Source organism: Chrysemys picta, chromosome 2 (genome assembly GCF_011386835.1).
Source record: "Chrysemys picta bellii isolate R12L10 chromosome 2, ASM1138683v2, whole genome shotgun sequence".
Lineage (NCBI taxonomy): Eukaryota > Metazoa > Chordata > Testudines > Emydidae > Chrysemys > Chrysemys picta.
In genome coordinates this window covers 157,193,746-157,207,613 of record NC_088792.1, presented here as the reverse complement: position 1 = coordinate 157,207,613, position 13,868 = coordinate 157,193,746, and the positions used below count along the sequence as shown (strand labels likewise).

The following is a 13,868-nucleotide window of genomic DNA, read 5'->3' as shown; positions in this document are numbered from 1 at the left end:
CAGGACTGTACATTGCATTGCAGATTCAAAGCATGCCCACAAAGGTAATGGGAGCAGGAAATGGTTATTATTTAGACTATTAAATTCTGAGACTGAGCTCTTCATTTGTATCTTGCCATGATTTGAGGATTATATTCTTTATAACACTTCTAATTCTGAAGTGTATCCAATTATAGTGTAAATGCAGTATAACACACTAATTGATGTACCTGTATTATGAAATGTATCCCACTATGTAGCGGTTTCAGATTTCAAAAAATGCCAGGGTAAAGCAATGGGGCACACAAAGCTTTGTGGTTGGGACTACAAGAGCTAGATTCCATTCCCATGTACATCAGAGTTGGATTAGGCCCTAAACCATTTGGGTCCAACTGGGCAGCAAGAGCCTGATTCTGCTAGGTGCTGAGCACCTACTGAGAAGGTTCAAGAAGTGTTAAGTATCCTTTTGGGCTGGGTCTCTTACTTCAGTGCACCAAAACAATTAACTGCATCATTTTTGTCCCCATAAACTGTATATGACCTCTTAGTTTGTCCAAGAAGACAGAAGCATAGTTATCCAGATGACCTAACAGTGTTCTGATAAATGACTTTACTCAAGAGATGGCAGAGTGTTTCTTGGTTGCCTGAGGGTAATTTAGTAGATACAGGTTCCTTATTTAATAACAAATCACAAAACAGACTTGAGATCCAAGTCCTAGGCTTTAAAATATCTGATTGAAAGGTTTTCATTAGTCTAGGTAACATTAACCTTAAAAAAACCCTTATAAAACCTCCTTTGGGGCAAGGGAAGGGGATTTATTTTTGGTTGCAGAGAAATAAAAGCAGTCTGAGAAAAATCTTACACATCAAGGTCTGAGTGAATTAAAGAAATCCTTCCTCCAGGTCATGTCAAATAAAGACATCAACTGAGAGTCAGCTGCCGCAGGTTCTGAATTAAACCTATACCAGATGCAGGGCAGAGAGCATTACTGTCATTGTTCAAAGTGAGTATATGCTACAGGAGCTAACCCCTGCACTTGTTTCCACAGGAAACCACTACAGTGAGATCCCACCATTCGGTTATTGGGTTTGGAGGATTTGCTGGGGAGGTTTATTTTGTGTAAGGAAATCAGTTACAGGTTAATAAACTAACCAGAGGACTGATCCCACAAGCCCTCAGTGTGTGAATCTCCCATTGAAGTCAGTGATTTTCAAATCAGGGTGCCTAAAGTCAGGCTGCTATACCCATACTTAGGAATTTAAATAAAAGCAGCTTGATATTCAGAGGTGCAGAGCACCTGTGACATCAACCGAGTCCCATTAAACAATTCTGGCAATTTAGGTGTCTAACTATTGATCAGGGCATTTTATGTACCCAAGTTCAGGGTCAGATCCTCAAATGGGGTACATTGGCATTGAAGTAAATGCTGCTCAACCAATTTATACCAGCTGAGGATTTGATCCTTAAAAAACTGGTCCTTCTCCTATGGAATTGTGGTATAGTAAAACATGGGCTGTTGTAATGGAAAAGCTTTTACACAAAGTATATACACAAGAGAATAGGTATTTAAAAATGTGCTCACCCTTTCTAGTGTACTCAAATGATAGCTCCCCAGCTGGCAAACCAGAATTTAGCCAGATTCTTTGATTAACCTGATCTTGAACAAAAAAGGTCCTAAATGACACTGTCATCTTCACACATCCAGTGAGAAAGTTAGGAATAGAGCCCTGACAACAGGATATTTAAGCAAGTGCCTAACTAAGTACATGCTGTTTGCAGTGTTGTTGTAGCCATGTTGGTCCCAGGATCTGACAGAGTCAAGGAGGGTGAGCCAATATCCTTTAATGGGCCAACTTATGTTGGTGGAAGAGACAAGCTTTTGAGCTACAGAGCTCTTCAACTCTGTAGCTTGAAAGCTTAAGCAGCTTAAGAAGCATTGGACCATTAAAGGATATTACCTTGCCCACATGGTCTCATTAAGCATATGAACAATCCATTGCTTAAGCATCTTGCTGAACTGAGGCTCTAGTCCCTTGCTCTATTGTCTTTGTTTAATGGCTATTAAACCTCAATGGCTATTAGCCAGGATGGGCAGGGATGGTGTCCCTAGCCTCTGTTTGCCAGAAGCTGGAAATGGGCGACAAGGGATGGATCACTTGATGATTACCTGTTCTGTTCATTCTCTCTGGGGCACCTGGCATTGGCCACAATAAAGACAGGCTACTGGGCTACATGGACCTTTGGTCTGACCCAGTATGGCCCCTCTTATGTTAATACTAGTAGCTGTGGGTAGTTATACAATAAATGCATAGGTCTTTGAGAGTTAGCAAAACATAGAAAAAAGCACCCTGAAATATTTGGGGCTCATAAGGCCAGAGTTGCTATTTGAAATCGGTGATTAAATGCTCTTTGACCTATAAGATCCCTTTTCTGCCTGGACAGATAAGGGGCCCTGTTTAATTCCTGAGCTACAAACACCTGAAAATAAAATTCATTTAGTGAGATCTGACACAATTTAGACTGCGTAGAGGCAAACTCATCCATCTACAGCATCCATGCAATCAGGAGAAAAAAAGTGACGGATGATTCAGTAATGAAACTGAATCACTATCTGCTTCCCTTGCTTGAGCTCAAGCTTTTCAGCCTCTTCTCTAGCAACCAATCCTACTTGACAAAAGCTTTTCATCAGTTGCTTAGACAACAGGATCTATAGGAACCGTAAGAGAGATGTTGAAATTCTAAGAGGGCTGACCTTTCCAGACACTGGTATGAAATTCAGTCTGGGTGCAGATAATCAGGAAGCCCTGATTTTAAAAAGCTCACTAACTTGCCTTGCACAGGAATTCATTGGTGTTAGCTGTGTGTTCTTTCACTGTTGTCATAGTAACTGAAGGGTTAATTATGTTTGCACATGGGCTAAACTCTGGAATCAAGTTATTCTGGTCATAACCACACACCACTGAACAAAAACACTGATCCAGGAACCTATCCTTGCAACAAAGCCCAATGCCAACTCTTCCAGATATCTATTCAAGTGACATCATAGGATCTATTCATATCAGCCATGCCATCAGGGGTTCGTTCACCTGCATATCTACCAATGTGATATGCGCCATCATGTGCCAGCAATGCCCCTCTGCCATGTACATTGGCCAAACTGGACAGTCTATGCAAAAGACTAAATGGACACAAATCTGACATCAGGAATCATAACATTCAAAAACCAGTAGGAAAACACTTTAACCTGTCTGGTCACTCAGTAACAGACCTGAGGGTGGCAATTTTGCAACAGAAAAGCTTCAAAAACAGACTCCAACAAGAAACTGCTGCACTTCAATTGATATGCAAACTAAATACAATCAGCTTAGGCTTGAATACAGACTGGGAATGGCTGACCCATTACAAACATTGAATCCATCTCCCCATGCAGGGCCGGCTCTGGCTTTTTTGCCGCCCCAGGCAAAAAAGCCGCCGGCCGCCCCCTGCAGGGGGGGGGGGGGGGGCGAGGGCGGCCGGAGCCCCGGGGGGAGGGCGGTGAGCCCCGGCGGGGGCTCCGCTCTCCCCCCGGCGGCCAGAGCGCAGGGCAGCGAGCCCCAGCCAGGGCTTGCCGCTCTCCCCCTGGCCGCCGGGGGGAGGGTGGCCAGAGCGCCGGGGGAGGGCGGCGAGCCCAGCCGTGGCCCCACTCTCCCCGGGGGCCAGAGTGCTGCGCCGCCACCCTCCAGGTGCCACCCCAAGCACAAGCTTGGTGGGCTGGTGCCTGGAGCCGGCCCTGTTCCCATGTAAGTATTCTCACACTTCTTATCAAACTGTCTGTACTGGGCTATCTTGATTATTGCTTCAAAAGTTTTTTCTTCTTACGTAATTGGCCTCTCGGAGTTGGTAAGACAACTCCCACCTGTTCATGCTCTGTATGTGTGTATATATATCTCCTCAATATATGTTCCATTCTATATGCATCCGAAGAAGTGGGCTGTAGCCCACGAAAGCTTATGCGCTAATAAATTTGTTAGTCTCTAAGGTGCCACAAGTACTTCTGTTCTTTTTGTGGATACAGACTAACACAGCTGCTACTCTGAAAGCAGTGTAAAGGAATTAGGTGCCAAACTCCCACAGTTCCAGTGAGTATGGCACCTAACCCCCTTAGACTGCTTTGAAAATCCCCACCTTTATCATTGTAAATTTAAGCAATTATCAAGTTGCACCTAGAGTAATGGCTAGGGACTCCATTTTCATGGATCTTTTAATTAAAGAAGGAAATTTAAAGAAAAATGAAAAACTATTCAGTGGTAAGTTAGAGAGGAAGGATGGTCGGTCCTGTGGTTTGGGCACTATATTAGGGGATCCATGTTAAATTTCCTGCTCCTCTGTAGACCTCCTGTGTGAATTTGGCCTCCCTGTGCCTTAATTCCCCATCTGTACTGCAGGAGAATAGAATTTCCCACTCTCAAAGGGTATTTTAAGGATAAATGCATTAAAGATTGTGAGGCACTCAGGGTATATCTACATTGCAGCTGGGAGCAAGTCTTCCAACCCAGGTAGACAGACGTGCACTAATGGGGTTCAAGCTAGCATGCTAAAAACAGTGTGGACATTGCAGTTTGGTTTGCAAGACCACCTGACCCCCTAGATGTGAGGTCCTGAGCCATGCTGCTATTTTTAGCAAGTTAACTTGAGCCCTGTTAGTGCAAGTCTACCTACCTGGGCTGGGATGCTCTCTCCCAGCTGCAGTGTAGATATAGCCTCAAATACAACAGGGATGGGAGCCATATAAGTGCCTTTAACAGACAGAAGGGCCACCAAAATACTTAGGCCTTTTCACCTCACTGATACTTGTAAATCAGGAATAACTGCACTGGAGTCAGTTACCAAAGTAAAATATGTGTAAATAAGAGGAGAAATCAGGTCCCACCAATAGAAGAATTACATTAACCATCAGCTCCTTAGATGGCGTAAGTCAGTGCATTGCTATTGATTTTACACCAGCTGAGGATCTGTCCCACAAAGTTGAAGTCCAGAAAAAAGTGCAACTTCTATGGGCAATGAAAGGACTGACCAATGCCATTTTTCCTGGGCTCCTGACTTCCTATTTGGATGAGAAGATTTTGAAAGCAATTCAGCTAAAACCGTCTCGTGATTAGGAGTTAAAAAACACTCCCTTCATAGCTTTGCATCTTCAGCTGTGCTCCTATGAAATGAATCTGTGGACCTATTGCTTCTGTGTGCTACCTATCAGTTTAGGAATCATTTATTTTTAATTAACTGTGCCAATCTTGTGTAGGATCCATCTTAGTCTGTCTTTGATAACCTTCCTTTCTCTCCCCTGGTTACTGTTAATAGCTCACCAGGACATTAAACAGAAAGCTTTGGCATTTACTTTTGCCTTAGAATAATATATTGCTATCAGAACAGGTAAAAATAAAATGTTTTCTGATAAATGAAAGCAATTTGATCGGACCTTCAAAATGTCTCAGCTAACATGAACATCAGGAGCTAAAAGTATAAGATATCTTCCAGTATCTAGGAAACAACAAGGGTCTGTTTCTGTTCAGTAGAAGACAAAATTATGCTTGCACGAGACTTATTTGGGTGCTGTTTCTGCTGTCAGTGACAGCCCGTGTTTTCTGATAGGATTGGGGTTAAGCTCTCTTGTAAAGTAAAACAAGATCATGTCACAAAAAAAATAGGCACGTCTAAAAGGTTTTTGCTTTGGATCTGAATGTCTTCTAAGTTTAGGGGCCCAATCCCAGAAGCCTTCTCCACAATGTGGAGCTCCCATTGGAGTGTTATGCAATTACACTGGTGTAAGTGGGAAAAGACTCAGGCCCTGAGACTTTTGGATGTACAAACTGGCCTGACACAAAACCCCAGATCCAAAGCCTCCTAAAGCTTTGGAAGACCTCAGAGCTAGATCTGAATTTCAGAGCTGGTCCCCTTTTTTGGTTTGTAAGGAAGCAAAGAAAAAAAACAAATTTGAAATATACTCTTCCCCCTTACATATTAGATAAAGAACATTTGGACCCAGTTTCAAATCCAAACTTTGTAGCATTAGGCTTCTCTTTGGATGCTTATTTACATCTTCGGACATTCACCCATTACTGCTTAAAGCCAAGCCCTGTCTACATTGGGGATTTTAGCTCCCACTGTATCTATATCAATGTAACTGCACTAATCCCAAACCCTAGTGGAGTTGCCCTGCACTGGTGTAAACTATGACTTGCATTCCAGCTTATCCAGATTTGCACCAAATCTACCTTAGGGTTTTGCACTGCTGTAGCTGCCTCGTAAGCTCATTGCCAATAAGTCTAAGGACCAGATCCTCAAAGATATTTAGGCAGCAACTCCCATTGATTTCAATGGGAGCCTCCTGCTTCTCAGTCTGGGTGAGATCAGGAGGTAGTAGGGCTTGTTGTGGATCTCTGAAATAGGGAGACTAGGAGAGGGCAGAAATTCTGATCTTGTGACAGTGATAGGGACTGAAGAGACTAAGGAAAAAAGAAAAGCCTCATTTGTTCTACAAATAAATGGCAAGAGGCTTTTAGTATAAATTTTGCATAAAGACTAAAGGCATTTGGAGTTGAAATCAGGTCTGTTTTCTCAGTGTGTCCTTTAAAGCCATTAATTTAGGAACTTTAATAGATTTGGCTGACTACCATACTTTGGCTAGAACATCTCTTAATAGCTTAGTGCTTGACCAATGTTTTAATAAAGACAGAAGACTGGGTTGCAATAGATCCACTGTAAGGGCTTGTCTTCACTACCAGGGAGACCAATGCTGCTGCAATAGATGCAGCAGGTGTCGATTTAACAGGTCTAGTGAAGACCCACTAAATCAACAGCAGAGCACTCTCCAGTTGACCCCGGTACTCCACCTCTGTAAATCGACTGTAGAGCAGCTCCTGTCGACTCAGTGCAATGAAGACACCAGGATCAGTCGGCCTAAGTTACACTACTCCAGCTACGTAGCTTAGGACGACTGACCCTGGTAGTGAAGACAAGCCCCAAGTGTTTCTTACGGACCTGTGACAGAACTAGATGATTATGCAACAAAATGACAGATGAAATTCAATGTTGATAAATGCAAAGTAATGCACATAGGATTATTTTCCAAACCTTACATACAAAATGGCATCTAAAATAGCTGTTACTGCTCAAGAATGATCTTGGAGTCTTTTTGATCATGGTTAGAAAATATCCACTTGATGTGCAGTGGCAGTTAGAAAAGCCAACAGAAAGTTTACATCCATTAGGAAAGGGGTAGATATAAAACAAAATATCATAATGCCACTATATAAATCCATGGTATGCCTACACCTTGAATACTGTATGCAGTTCTGGTCACCCCCCATCTCAAAAAGATACATTAGAACTGGAAAAGGTGCAGAGAAGGGCAACAAAAAATGATTAAGGGTATGGAACAGCTTCCATATGAGGAGATAAAGACTGGGACTGTTCATCTTGGAAAAGAGATGAAGGTGATATGATGGAGGTCTATAAAATCATGAATGGTGTGGAGAAATTGAATAAGAAATGGTTGTTTACCCCTTCCTGTAACACAAGAACTAGAGGTGACCCAATGAAATTAAAGGCAGCAGCTTTAAAAACAAACAGAAGGAAGAACTTGTTCACACAACATAGTCAAACTGTTGAACTTGTTGCCAGGGATGTGGAAGGCCAAAAGTATAATTGGTTAAAAAAAAATTAGTTGAGTTCATGGAGGATAGGTCCATTAGTGGCTATTAGCCAAGATGGTCAGGGATGCTTTGCCATGTTCTGGGTGTCCCTAAGCCACCAACAGAGGTGGGGACTGGTTCACTCAAAATTGCCCTGTTCTGTTCATTCCCTCAGATGCATTTGGCAAGGGCCACTGTCAGAGACATTGGGCTGGACGGATCATTGGTCTGGTCATGTTTGTATTCCTAGAAGTTTTACTTGTGGACCTGGAAATACCCCTTGCTGGAGAAAACAAATATTAAGCATGATGTATCACACTGATTATTACATCCACTAATAGCACCATCCAGATCACTCTTGTAAACAAACTGAAATATTGTCAGTGTATTTACTGAGGCTAATACAATTTTTTTTTTAAAGTTTACAAATTTTAGGACCCAAATTTAGTCTTCCTTTTAATTGCTTAAAGTTATAGGCCAAAGTTTCTTCAAACTGAATTTTTCTGAAGTTTGGGTGCCTAGGCAAGGCCTGATTTTCAGAGTGGGATGCCCAGCGCTGTCTGAAATTCAGCCCCCTCAGAAGCTGACCACAGAAAAATTGATACAAAGTCACAAATCACTCTGGAAAACCTTGACCCTAATTACTAGGTTAGGGCCAGATCCTCCACCTGGTGTATGTTGGTGGAGCTCAGTTAGAGGCAAGATGTATTTTTTTTTATACTAAAAGATCAAGAAAATGGACAAGACTATCAAGGACAGTAAGTTAGAAGGACTTTAAATATACATGTCCTTGATATTGCTTATTTGGTGTAGAAGTTTAAATCCTAGTTCTCAAATAGTTTCAGGACACAAGAGTTAGTTTATGAATCTAAACATCCTCAAAATTTGGTATTGTTCTATGCCTCATCTCTAATCAAACTTGCTTTTAGGATTGATTGTCCAGTTAAGATACAGTATGTTTAAGGCAGAACAAACAGGAAAGGAAAAAGAATATACATCATGGATGTGACATTCACACAGATTTATAAGCAGACAACATAGCAAGTGGATGTCTGTTTTGAGTTGTATTTCACCCAGACTACATTAGAAAAACTAAAATCCAGAGCATGCAAATCTGTTCATATCAGCACTCACTATCAGGGCTATAGTTATGAGTGTCAATTTTACCATTATAATCCCTCTTTCTGATGGATTTATACCTTGGCTGAAACAAACAAGTTCACTCAGAAGTGAATCTTGGCAGGCATGCAAGATCAGGCCAATATTAAAATGAAAGGCTTTGGCCCACTGTCAGTTGGACAAGGGGACAATGTGGATGAGGGAGGACTGAGCTTTATTTGCATTTTTATAACACCCAAACCAAATGGCTTTAAAGTTAAATTTTCCAGCTGAATGCAGAGGTAACAGAGCTAACTGGTCTTGGAATATATTCCATGCCAAATTAAAATGGCCAAGATTTGGAAGTTTTACAACATAGGATATAACTAAAGTGAACTTCAAGGGTAAAATGACATTGAATCAGCCCTGGTGCTCAGACAAGCTACCAAATGGGCTAGGAGCAGGTTACTGAGCCATTGCTGCACTCCATCAGTGGGCCACAAACAGACTAAGGACCAGTAGCTCCACAGGGGCACACTGCTCTCCAACACCTCCCTGCATCTCAGCAGTAGGTGTGGAGGAGCAGCAGCAGGACAGAGTAGGCAGGACAGGGAACAGGCCCGTGTGTCGGACACTGGAGGCTAGTAGCAGAATGTTCCAGTGGGGAAGGAAGGAAATAATTGTGACGGCTCTTTAGACTCTTTCGGGGGGAGGGAGGGGGTGGGGACAGGACAGCTGTGTGCCTGCCCCTTGCACAGGTCTGTTCATGAAGCACAACCATGCTTAGATTTTTCAAAGGCACAAAGGGCAGGAAGATGCCCAAGTCAATGGGAGGTGAGTGTATAACTGCCCTTTGTGGTTTGAAAAAAAAAAAATCTCCTTTATATTTAAGCTTTCATCTGCCCACTTCACTGCAGTGAGGAGTGCTGAAAATTGTCAGGCTGGCCCAGTCTGCTACAGGGAAACCCACAAGGCAAACATGAAAGGAAAGGAACGTGGGAGGAGAATGTACATCCCACAGGGCCCAGTTTTCCTCTCCGGCCACTGTAAACTCCACTGAACTCAATGGAGTCAAATCCATATAAAGCAGGTGAGTCAGATGAGAATCGAGGCCCATGTATGCTACTCAAACGCCTGCAGACTAAACAAGGACATGATCCTGTTCCCACTGAAGGGAGTCATAATTGTGTCAGGGCCCTAACTTCTTGGGGACAAATAGAAAACCTAGGTGGTCGTGAAGGCCCTGCTTCCAACCTGAAGGTGTGCACATTTAGTTCAGGCTCTTAGAAACCAAAAATAAGTAAACTAAAATAACTCTACTACTTGCACATTTGTCCTTTATAAAAAATAATGGGTTACAGGAGAGAGGTGTCATATTAATGGAAGCAAATAATTTTGCACACTTCATAAAGTGCCATAAATTGAACCCTTAAGGCTATATTTTCAAAGTGCTACTGTGTGGTTACAGTTAAAAAATTACCGTAAAAAAATAGTCCCTGCTTACTCAATAGGTCTGCTTCCTAATGGTGAAATGGACACCAATGCAGAGGACCAGCACCATGAAACATAGGGCTTATCTGGGAATTACTTGGTGCAGAAGTATTACGCTGGACAGGGATGAATTTCACCCTTAAACAGTAGTCACTGGAGTCAGTGATTCTGACTCCTATCATTACACGAGACCTTTGGAACCCTGGTCCAGATCATGTGACCAAGAACTTGACATAAAAGGTCAAGAAATTGACCTTTTATGTCAAGTTCTTATTGTACTATAGGCTTAATCCTTCCAGGTGCTGAGTACCTCCAACACATTGCTGAACAGCCTTTTGACTCCCATTGATTTCTTCCTGCATTGTGGGTTATCAGCAGTGTTTGTCATCATCATGGGCCCTAATTTGCCTTTGAGCCGTATCTACTCACTACACCAAATACAAGTGTTTTACTCCTCTAAGCACCACAGAGCCAATACACTGGTGGAAGCAGTTTCAGCATCTGTTAGGATTACACCCTACATCTTACAAGAAGTGGAAGATTGGACAAATGACCAGGGAGGAGTATAAAAATATTGCTCAGGCGTGCAGGAGTGAAATCAGGAAGGCCAAATCACACTTGGAGTTGCAGTTAGCAAGAGATGTTAAGAGTAACAAGAAGGGTTTCTTCAGGTATGTTAGCAACAAGAAGAAAATCAAGGAAAGTGTGGGCCCCTTACTGAATGAGGGAGGCAACCTAGTGACCGAGGATGTGGAAAAAGCTAATGTACTCAATGATTTTTTTGCCTCTGTCTTCACGCACAAGGTCAGCTCCCAGATTGCTGCACTGGGCAGTACAGCATGGGGAGAAGGTGACCAACCCTCTGTGGAGAAACAAGTGGTTCGGGACTATTTAGAAAAACTGGACGTGCACAAGTCCATGGGGCCGGATGCACTGCATCCGAGGGTGCTAAAGGAGTTGGCGGGTGAGATTGCAGAGCCATTAGCCATTATTTTTGAAAGCTCCTGGCGATCGGGGGAGGTCCCGGATGACTGGAAAAAGGCTAATGTAGTGCCCATCTTTAAAAAAGGGAAGAAGGAGGATCCGGGGAACTACAGGCCAGTCAGCCTCACCTCAGTCCCTGGAAAAATCATGGAGCAGGTCCTCAAGGAATCAATTATGAAACATTTAGAGGAGAGGAAAGTGATCAGGAACAGTCAGCATGGATTCACGAAGGGGAAGTCGTGCCTGACTAACCTAATTGCCTTCTATGACGAGATAACTGGCTTTGTGGATGAGGGGAAAGCAGTGGATGTGTTATTCCTTGACTTTAGCAAAGCTTTTGATACGGTCTCCCACAGTATTCTTGCCGCCAAGTTAAAGAAGTATGGGCTGGATGAATGGACTGTAAGGTGGATAGAAAGCTGGCTAGATTGTCGGGCTCAACGGGTAGTGATCAATGGCTCCATGTCTAGTTGGCAGCCGGTTTCAAGCGGAGTGCCCCAAGGGTCGGTCCTGGGGCCGGTTTTGTTTAATATCTTTATTAATGATCTGGAGGATGGTGTGGACTGCACTCTCAGCAAGTTTGCAGATGACACTAAACTAGGAGGCGTGGTAGATACACTAGAGGGTAGGGATCGAATACAGAGGGACCTAGACAAATTAGAGGATTGGGCCGAAAAAAACCTGATGAGGTTCAACAAGGACAAGTGCAGAGTCCTGCACTTAGGATGGAAGAATCCCATGCACTGCTACAGACTAGGGACCGAATGGCTAGGTAGCAGTTCTGCAGAAAAGGACCTAGGGGTCACAGTGGACGAGAAGCTGGATATGAGTCAGTGTGCTCTTGTTGCCAAGAAGGCTAACGGCATTTTGGGCTGTATAAGTAGGGGCATTGCCAGCAGAACGAGGAACGTGATCGTTCCCCTTTATTTGACATTGGTGAGGCCTCATCTGGAGTACTGTGTCCAGTTTTGGGCCCCACACTACAAGAAGGATGTGGAAAAATTTGAAAGAGTCCAGCGGAGGGCAACAAAAATGATTAGGGGTCTGGAGCACATGACTTATGAGGAGAGGCTGAGGGAACTGGGATTGTTTAGTCTCCAGAAGAGAAGAATGAGGGGGGATTTGATAGCAGCCTTCAACTGCCTGAAGGGGGGTTCCAAAGAGGATGGAGCTCGGCTGTTCTCAGTGGTGGCAGACGACAGAACAAGTAGCAATGGTCTCAAGTTGCAGTGGGGGAGGTCTAGGTTGGATATCAGGAAAAACTATTTCACTAGGAGGGTGGTGAAACACTGGAATGCGTTACCTAGGGAGGTGGTGGAGTCTCCTTCCTTGGAGGTTTTTAAGGCCCGGCTTGACAAAGCCCTGGCTGGGATGATTTAGCTGGGAATTGGTCCTGCTTTGAGCAGGGGGTTGGACTAGATGACCTCTTGAGGTCCCTTCCAACTCTGATATTCTATGATTCTATGATCTCTCCCCTTTTGCAAAAGCTGAAGCTTTTAGGGGGAGTTTCAAAAGGCATCAAGAGCATTAAGGCATCCAATTCCCATGGGAAGTCAAGGCAAATTGAGTGCCTCACTGCCCTTTATGCCTTTGAAAAAAAAAAATCTTACTGGATAAAGGGGTACCTCCACTCTGATATGCTCCAATATTTCCCAGACCTGATTACTTCCAAAGCCACCTGAAATCAGCTTGCCTGACAACAAAGTCAGCTGAGATTATTATTGGTATTTATTTGTATTACCATAGTACCTATCAGCCCCAAACATGGACCAGGACCCCATTGTGCTAGGCTCTGTACAAACAGAACAAAATTATAGGTCCTGCCTGTAACAGGGTCAGCACCCATCTCTCATGAGCACCCTCCCTGGTTGTGTGTGTCCAGTTTTTAAAGCAGTCTCAGCCCTGCCTTCAGGCTGTACCCCCAGGCTTCCTCCCTGGAAGCAATGGTTTTACCCCAGTTTTCAGTTGGGCATCCTGACAGTTCAGTCCCCTTCTGGGGGTTTACTTATGTCCAATTGTAGGCCCTTCCCCAGTGGCCTATGTGGGGGGAAGGGGGGGGGGGAAAGACAACCTAGGTCCACCCACTACTCCAGCTCCCAGCCCAGGAACCCTAAGAATAGCAGCCACACACCACGATATCCCTTTAGTGAAACTATTTTCAGTTCCATGGGTCACTTCCCCCCAGCCCCAGCCCTCACCAATGCCTTACCTTTAGGTCAGGGCTTTTCTAAGCTCAGGCCCAGTAGCCAGCCAAGAACTCTTCCTTGCTCTCCCAGTCCCTACTAGCACTAAGCTATCTGTTGTGCTGCCATTTCCTTTGCCAGCCAGGAGCCCCTCTACACTCTAGCTCCAACAAGGAACTGCTTATTTCAGGACCTGTAGCTCCTTTTTATAGAGTCCTCCTGGGCCCTGATTGGCTGCATCCCTGATGCCACTCTAGCCTGCTTGGAGGACCTCTCCACTGCTCCTTACCTGGGACAAGTGTGGCAGGACCCTGAGGCCTCCAGCAGGGAGCCTCTGCATCTAGTCCACCCTGCCCGAAAGAGCTTATCATCTAAGTACTTGGTCCTGCTAGTGAAGGCAGGGGGCTGGACTCGATGACCTTTCAAGGTCCCTTCCAGTTCTAGGAGATGGGATATCTCCAT

The 13,868-nt window shown here is 44.0% G+C and overlaps 1 long non-coding RNA gene across 1 annotated transcript in view; it reads right to left on the bottom strand.

The window, feature by feature from the left end:
* The window catches only part of LOC135981132 (uncharacterized), a 36,306-nt gene extending 22,736 nt beyond the window's left edge, over nt 1–13,570 (bottom strand). The window contains exon 1 of the long non-coding RNA XR_010598095.1: nt 13,433–13,570. This is a non-coding gene — a long non-coding RNA (uncharacterized LOC135981132). The remainder of the gene's footprint in view (nt 1–13,432) is intronic.
* Between the last annotated feature and the right edge of the window lie 298 nt (nt 13,571–13,868).